Genomic DNA, 7,851 nt, shown 5'->3' on the forward strand with positions numbered 1-7,851 from the left:
ATTTACAAAAGCTTAATATTTATTTATTTGTTTACTTTAAACATGTCTTTCAATATACATTGTGTTTAATTTAAACACTTCTTTTAATATAAGTTGTTTAAGTTGCTTCATTTTTTTGTGCTAATATTTTCTATTTAATTCTGTAGGCAGACATATTTTCTTGTTCTGTTACATAGCTGAAGTGCTGTAATTAGTGTGTCGAGAATTCTGACTAATTTGTCAATCAGAAGTTTTTAGTTGTCGGTAACCTCTCTGTCATGTTCCTCACTATCGGTAGCAGTATTTTCTGAATCTAGAACCAATACTGTAGATTTCACGATACATTAATTGATTGATGACTGAGGAGCATTGTCATCACAAGGAAAAACGTCATTTATACATCTTCATTTATTACCTGTTCTCCACATTTCTTTTCAGAATCCATTAACTGGAAAACTTCACCTTTGGTTTGTGATATCCGAAAACCTTTAAAATTCGTGCTTACCATCATAAAATTCAGCTATCGTTCACTATGTATCATGAGATTGGCGACTAAAGACAAGTTGTTTGGCTAAATATTATCTTGCTTCAATTGAGCACTGAGACAGTTACGCCTGAATTGTGTTAGTTTAGTTATTTATTATACTTATGTCTATTTCTTGCACATGCTTAAGGCTTATTTAAGTCCTTAATAAATAAATTCCCATAAGGCTTATGGAGGGCCGGTGCAAAATATCTGGCTGATGCAGTCTTTGCGGGCCTAAATTCTGCTACCCAGCATCTTTCTTTGTCTTCGCTAAATTGTGCTGCCTGTTGCGCCCATATGAGCCCTGGCACTGGTTCTGGGTATATGTGAATGAGAAATCAGTTATTCGTGATTCAGAGAGCACTAAATGTAAGCTTTTGACCTACGAGTATCATAAACAAAATCCATTTTTAGCATATGGAAAGAAATTTTTCCTCATCCACATTTCTTAGCACATTTAACTTAAATCTCTAATCATCACCAAACATAATGCCACCATACAAGGCTACCATATTCTTCATTATTCAATTACTAACATAAAAATAAAATTGTTTAGGCATTGCTATATGAGTCATTACTCAAGTTGTCATGTGATGATAAACAAGCGGTGATGAAAGCAAAATATAATAAATAATGATTTGCCAGGTTGGCATAAGGGATATAAAATATTAGTAAGTGTAAATTCAACAATGTATCTATGTAGAATGTTTCGTTTTCAGATGTAAACCAAGCAGGCAATTTGGCAGCTACAGAGTCAAATTATTCAAGAAACAAATTTTTGCTAAAATGGTTGTTTCTTCAATAACGAGGTATTTTATTTAGTGCCAAAGAGAAATTAAGAATAGGAACCCTCCACATGTTTTATTATGCGAGGGGGGTATAAAATGCGCACTCGTAAACCATACAAAAAGAAATGTTCTTTGTGGCTGTGAGGTCCGGATTTTAGATCACTCCATATATTGGACGTCCCAATCCCGCACTTTGTACTGTACAGTCAAAAGTCTTTAACCTGGACTCGTCGGGACTTCGGCGATTCCGGATTATCGGTTTTTCCGGGTTATAGATTATCAGTTTAAATCTGGTAAGATGGCATACAAAAATTATAAAACTAAAAATATGAAACTGTAATTTATGAAATAAAGAGCAATTATGATCTAAAGGGTATCAAAATTTGAAAAAAAAGAAAAAAAACCCTTAATTTTTATTTGTTTACTTTATTAAAAATTTCAGTTGATCTTTACATTATGGTAACTTAGTGATTTTTTGGCGCAAATTTGGCGACCAACTCTCCTACAGCAACCCTCTATTTTTTTTTTCCTGCCGCCATTTTGTCTTCACGAAGTAAAGACATGTTTCTTTTCTTTTTATCTACTGAACACTTTTTCCAACAATCTACTAGCTGAATTACACTTATGCTAGAAATTTTATCTAACAAAACTGCTTAATCATGACAAATATTCACTGCAAAATTGGGAAAAAGTGCACAATATCATACTCCTTACGCGTTTTTCAAAATAACACATACACATAAACCATGTACACGTCGACTTATTTTTACTTAAAAAAACATCCCACAATTACACAAAATGGCATTGTGCACACTCTTCACTATATCCATGTACACTGCTTTTTTCTCATAAATTAGAACAATTTCACGAAAATACATGACAATTTTCTGAATCTTTAAACCCGGTAAAAAGAACATATATGAAATTACCTGATCGCGAAAAAGTATATACCCTTTCCAAATATGAACATTTCCACATATAAAATAAATAAAATATCCAAAAACTTTTACCTCTAAATCATCTATTATATTATAAACGTCACCAACGAATTCATACCGCAAGCATTACAAATACTTAGTGTCAAATATTTAAATTATTTCCATGCACGTTTACTTCAACTAAAATGTATACCAAATTCCTACAAACATAAAATTCACAAAATAACTATCATTTAATTAAAATATCACTAAACCATGCACACATCGACTTATTTTTACTTAAAAAAAAAATCCCAGAATTGCACAAAAATGGCATTGCGCACACTCTTCACCATATCCATGTACACTCCTTTTTTCTCATAAATTAGAAAAATTTCACGAAAATGCATGACAATTTTCTGAATCTTTAAACCCGTTAAAAAGAACATATATGAAATTACCTAATAACGAAAAAGTATATACCCTTTCCAAATATGAACATTTCCACGTATAAAATAAATAAAATATCCAAAAACTTTTACCTCTAAATCATCTATTATATTATAAACGTCACCAACGAATTCATACCGCAAGCATTACAAATACTTAGTGTCAAATATTTAAATTATTTCCATGCACGTTTACTTCAACTAAAACGTATACCAAATTCCTACAAACATAAAATTCACAAAATAACTATCATTTAATTAAAATATAATTAAATTCAAAAACACTACTTAAAATATAAATAAGCACATACATTAAATTAATAAAAATTAGCTTACAATCCTAATTACTTTAAACTAAATCATTGCTAATAACAATTTTCCCAATAATACCAAATTACTTTACTTCCACCTTACATTTAGAACAATGCATAAAAATAATATCCTCAAATAATTAAAAATACTAACTTACCTAATCTTCTTCAGAATCTTGATTATGTGTCCGATAAACTTTTCTTATTTCTGTTTCAGGATCTTTAAAATCATACTTATAGTTCACAGCAAGGTACCAGGTAAAATAAATAACTTAATGAAACATCTTTACTTCTCTCTCGCACACCCTTAAAGAAACACTTATTACTACTCCTTTCAATCTCACTAAATACCCATTTCGAATTCACTTTAGTTAGGGCCATGGGATCCAAAAATTAATGAACACTGTTTCACACAACACAGAATAAAGCCAAATACAAAATTTCCAGATTTTTCCCCGATTTCCCCCCTTTTCCGATTAAAGAACCGTAATTCATCCATTAATATCACATGACATATCCCATGATCTCTCATTTCCCTCACACAAAATAATGCGGAATCGGAACTGAGTACTGCTCACATTATTACCAAAGTCCTAGGTAGTAACCTTTATCGCCTCCAAAATGTCGCCAAACTACCAGTTACCATATTCTAAAGATCAGCAAAAATTTCTTTCTATGCGCGCATGCGTAAAGCATATATTGCGCATAGTTGAAATTAGAAAATTGCAACCAGAAAACTGTTTGGTGTGTATTCGTGATATTTATAATGACGAGGAATTTGATTTAAATCGTATCAAAGACAGAGTACATCGAGATGAAATACTACATTTAGTAAGGAATTATAAGCTGAATAAAATAAAAACGTCTGCCCTGAAGATAAGGATAGTGCTGACAGATCAACTTCCAGTTCATTGCGCACCGCGACGTCCTCCCCCGCAGACCAGCATTAAATTGATAAGCAGATTTCGTAAACGCATTGCGCAGAAAGTTTGTAGCTTTGAGGTCCCTATTATGGACGTCCGGATTAAAGACTTTCGACTGTATTAAAATACAGTACAATGTCTGGACGTCGGCGATTCCGGATTTGGGATTTTTCTGGATATTAGATCATCTGTATAAATCTAGTAAGATGGCATGTAGAAGTTATAAAATTAAAAATATGAAATCATGATTTATGAAATAATGAAGTATTTATGATTTATAAAAAAAAAGCTTAATAATTATTTGTTTACCTTATTAAACATTTCTTCCAATGTAAGTTGTTTATGTTGCTTCTTTCTTTTTTCTGATAATACTTACTCTTTAATTTTGTAGACAGACATAATCTCTTGTTTAGTTTCATTGTTGAAGTCTTGTAACTGCTGTTTCGAAAATTCTGACTAACTTGTCAATCGAAATGTTCTCGTTTTTGTAACTTCTCTGTCACTTTCTTCACTATCGGTAGTGGTATTTTCTGGATCTAGAACCATACTACAATTTTCGCCATTCATTAATTGATTGATGATTGAGAAGCATCTTTACAAAATCTGTTAATTGGAAAATTTTGCCTTTGGCTTGCGATATCCCAAAACCTTTAATATTAGTGGCTATCATCTTCAAATTTAGCTATCCTTCATTAAACATCATGAGCTTAGCGACTAGTGACAAGTTGTTCCATTAACTTTTATCTTGCTTCTATTGAGCAGGGAGAATTAGGCCTGAATTGTATTAGTTTAGTTATTTATTATACTTATGTCTATCTCTTGCACATGCTTAAGGCTTATCAGAGTTCTGAATAAATATATTCTCACATATTATTAAGCCTTATTGAGGGCTGGCACAAGTTGTCATATTTTGATAAATATATGGTAATGAAAGGAAAGTATAATAAATAATGATTCGCCAGGTTGGCATCAGATCAACGAGCTATATATGTAGAATTTTTCGTTTTGAGATATGTGTCAAGCAGCAAAGGAGCTAACTTACTGGTCCTCCAAATTTATGCTGAAATGCAGAACCGTAGCTAGGGTTTTCAGCGCCCGGGGGCAGCTGAAGATTTTCCACCCCCTTCTATGTGCCAAGAATAGGAAATATTTCATTCTAAAATGTCATAATATCAAACTGGCGCCCCTTAGATACTGCGCCCAGGGACACATGTCCCCCCTTGCCCCACCCTAGCTACGCCCCTGCTAAAATGATTGTTTCTTCAATAACAAGATATTTTATTTAGGCTTTACGCATGCGAGAAAAAATGTTGTTGGTGTTTTTGAGGTTTGGATTGTTGATCATTCCGGATAATGGACGTCCAGATTTTGGACTTTCTACTGTACTGGGAAGCACTACTTTAAAGAATGTGTTGAATGTAAATACCACCAGAAACAGTGAAACAATTCATAGCTGCAAATCTCACAAATTAATATGTTCATTTATGTATGGAGGTAGTAACCATTCTTCTTATGTCTGTTATTTCATATTATTTTTATGGTTTTAACACTACTTTTTCTGAATTTTTTATCAAGGAATAGATGGAATTATTTTCATGTAATTAAGCAATTTGTCAGCTACAGGAATACTCATCTGCGGAAGTGAAACTACAATATCAGATACAATGTAGGAAGAGTGATTGAGTAGACATTATATCAATTTGAACCTCTTTCCATGTGACCTTTAATTGTTGGCTTTAGGTTGTGTTCAGTTTTGAAAATTCATATAAAACTTCAGAAATTAAAATTAAGGTTATTTTTTAATTCTACATATTTTTTATTTGTATTTACAGTTTGCAAGAAATGGCATTATGGTGATTAGATAAAGAATTGTGAAAATCCACTGAAGTTTGACAAGAACAGAAGTCATGCAACATTTGAAGAGTAAATTTGAGAGATCCCCTTGCGAAGGCAGCATTTCTTAGTAAACTTCTTAGCTAAATCACTCCTGCATGCAAATGATTTATTGCATATAACATTTTCATAACAGTAAAAAAGTACATGTATTGCTAAATGACCTTTGAATTTAAATGAACTGCAATATTTTAGCACATGTTTATGATTTCTCACCAGTGCAGGTAAAAATATGTTGTTTCTAACACACATTTAACTGGGAATAAGTAGTTACTTATATCACATTCATTTCATTTCTCATTGTTATGGATCAGTATTTGTCTCTTTAATGCACTTGTTTGTGCAGGTAAACATGTTATTTTAATGATGCCTTCATGCAAATAAATTTATCACATACAACTTGTTCATGTGTGATTAAGATGTGTGTTTTAATATGACTTTTGAGTATAAATGGGTATGAGCATACTCATGTAGTTTCTTACCCTGTGTGTAAACCAATATATGCCTTTAACATACTTGCATGCTCAAATAACTTACTGTGTATACCAATCTTATGATCTTATTTCATTTGGTATGCATGCCTTTCTAGAGTGCATTCCAATAAAACTGGCATTTATGTATACTAGTAGTACTCAACTTTATCACAGTGTGACCTCATAAAATTGCAAACAACCCCATAAACCAATTTTACTATTCAAAGGAGAGCTCTGACCACATTGCTTAGAATTAGAAGATTTGGTAGAAAATGTTCATGAAAAGAATTATTTTGGAATTTTTCTTGATAAATTCGCTCCTATTTGTCTCAAATCCACAGCCAAAATCAACAAAAATTAAATAACCTTAGTAAAGATCAGTGTGTTGAAATATAAAAAAATTTACTTTGTTTTTTCGACATGAGGGCATGCAGTTTATACTCTTGCTATTTGGAGAAGTCATCCAGCTCTATGAAAGCATTTTGCATTGAATGATAAATATAAGTGCTTTATTGGTTAACTTGTAAGTTGGATTTTTTAAAACTGGGCATTGATGATTGTTATCAAACATCAGTTATAATCTCTAATATTTTGTGATTTGTTTTCATTTTAGAATGTTTTTTATTCTTGCATACTAATTTGTTTTTTTCTGTTGCTGTTAAAAGTAAAACATATTACTAGAAAAGACATTTTGTCTTTATAGTATAATGTGTGAATCCTTTTTTCACATCTTCATAGCTCTCCACTAATTGAATGGAAGTAGTTGTTGACATGAACTAAACAGAGGCCTTTTCAATCATACTAACATTTCTCTCTGCTATATTTAATACCAATAACTTGAAATTATGTATACCATTTCTTTCTAATAGCAGCTTACAATATGTCCTTTTAAAACAAATAACACACATTTCTCACATATGATTTTCTATTTTATGTGAAGAGCAGGGCCAGATTGAAGCATAGATGACCTAATCAGTTACCAAAATACTGATTTAAAGTTTTTCTTTCCCCGAAGCAACAACTAGGTATATATATATAAAGTATACTGTATTTACTCACATATTCTTACCCCTTCTCCAGTTTTTTTATTTTTACAGAATATGCTTTAAAGACTTCCAGTTTATGGTAGCAATGTAAATTGTATGCACAAATAAGAAATTATTTTGTGTAAGTAAATAGAATGTTATATATAAAGTATACTGTATTTACTCACATATTCTTCCCCATGCTCCAGTTTTTTTATTTTTACAGAATATGCTTTAAAGACTTCCGGTTTATGGTAGCAATGTAAAATGTATGCACAAATAAGAAATTACTTTGTGTAAGTAAATAGAATGTTATTTAAGTTGATAAGTCCATTGAAAGAAATGACATAATATACTCATGTTAAAAAAATAAGCAATAGATGCTAAAAGAAAAGGTTCGACTGTGAAAAGAGAATTAAAGTATACAGTTTGCAGATAAGGTTGAGATTCCACCACCGAATGCAAATAGACAACCAAAATTAGCATAAAATGCAATCCTGGAGTCGTACGAAAATTACTAAAAAAGGGCATGCTGGATGTCAGCTCATAGGGAGCAATACCATTACC

The 7,851-nt window shown here is 31.7% G+C and overlaps 1 protein-coding gene across 1 annotated transcript in view; it reads left to right on the forward strand.

The window, feature by feature from the left end:
• Window positions 1–7,453, forward strand: part of LOC118205602 (uncharacterized) — a 90,145-nt gene extending 82,692 nt beyond the window's left edge. Inside the window, exon 5 of the mRNA XM_085826302.1 lies at window positions 5,726–7,453. The gene's annotated coding sequence lies outside the window, so the exon portion shown is untranslated. The remainder of the gene's footprint in view (window positions 1–5,725) is intronic.
• Window positions 7,454–7,851: the final 398 nt, after the last annotated feature.

This window comes from Stegodyphus dumicola, chromosome 11 (assembly GCF_044657685.1).
Source record: "Stegodyphus dumicola isolate Sdum_Otavi_A_Nest chromosome 11, ASM4465768v1".
In the NCBI taxonomy this organism is placed as follows: Eukaryota; Metazoa; Arthropoda; class Arachnida; order Araneae; family Eresidae; genus Stegodyphus; species Stegodyphus dumicola.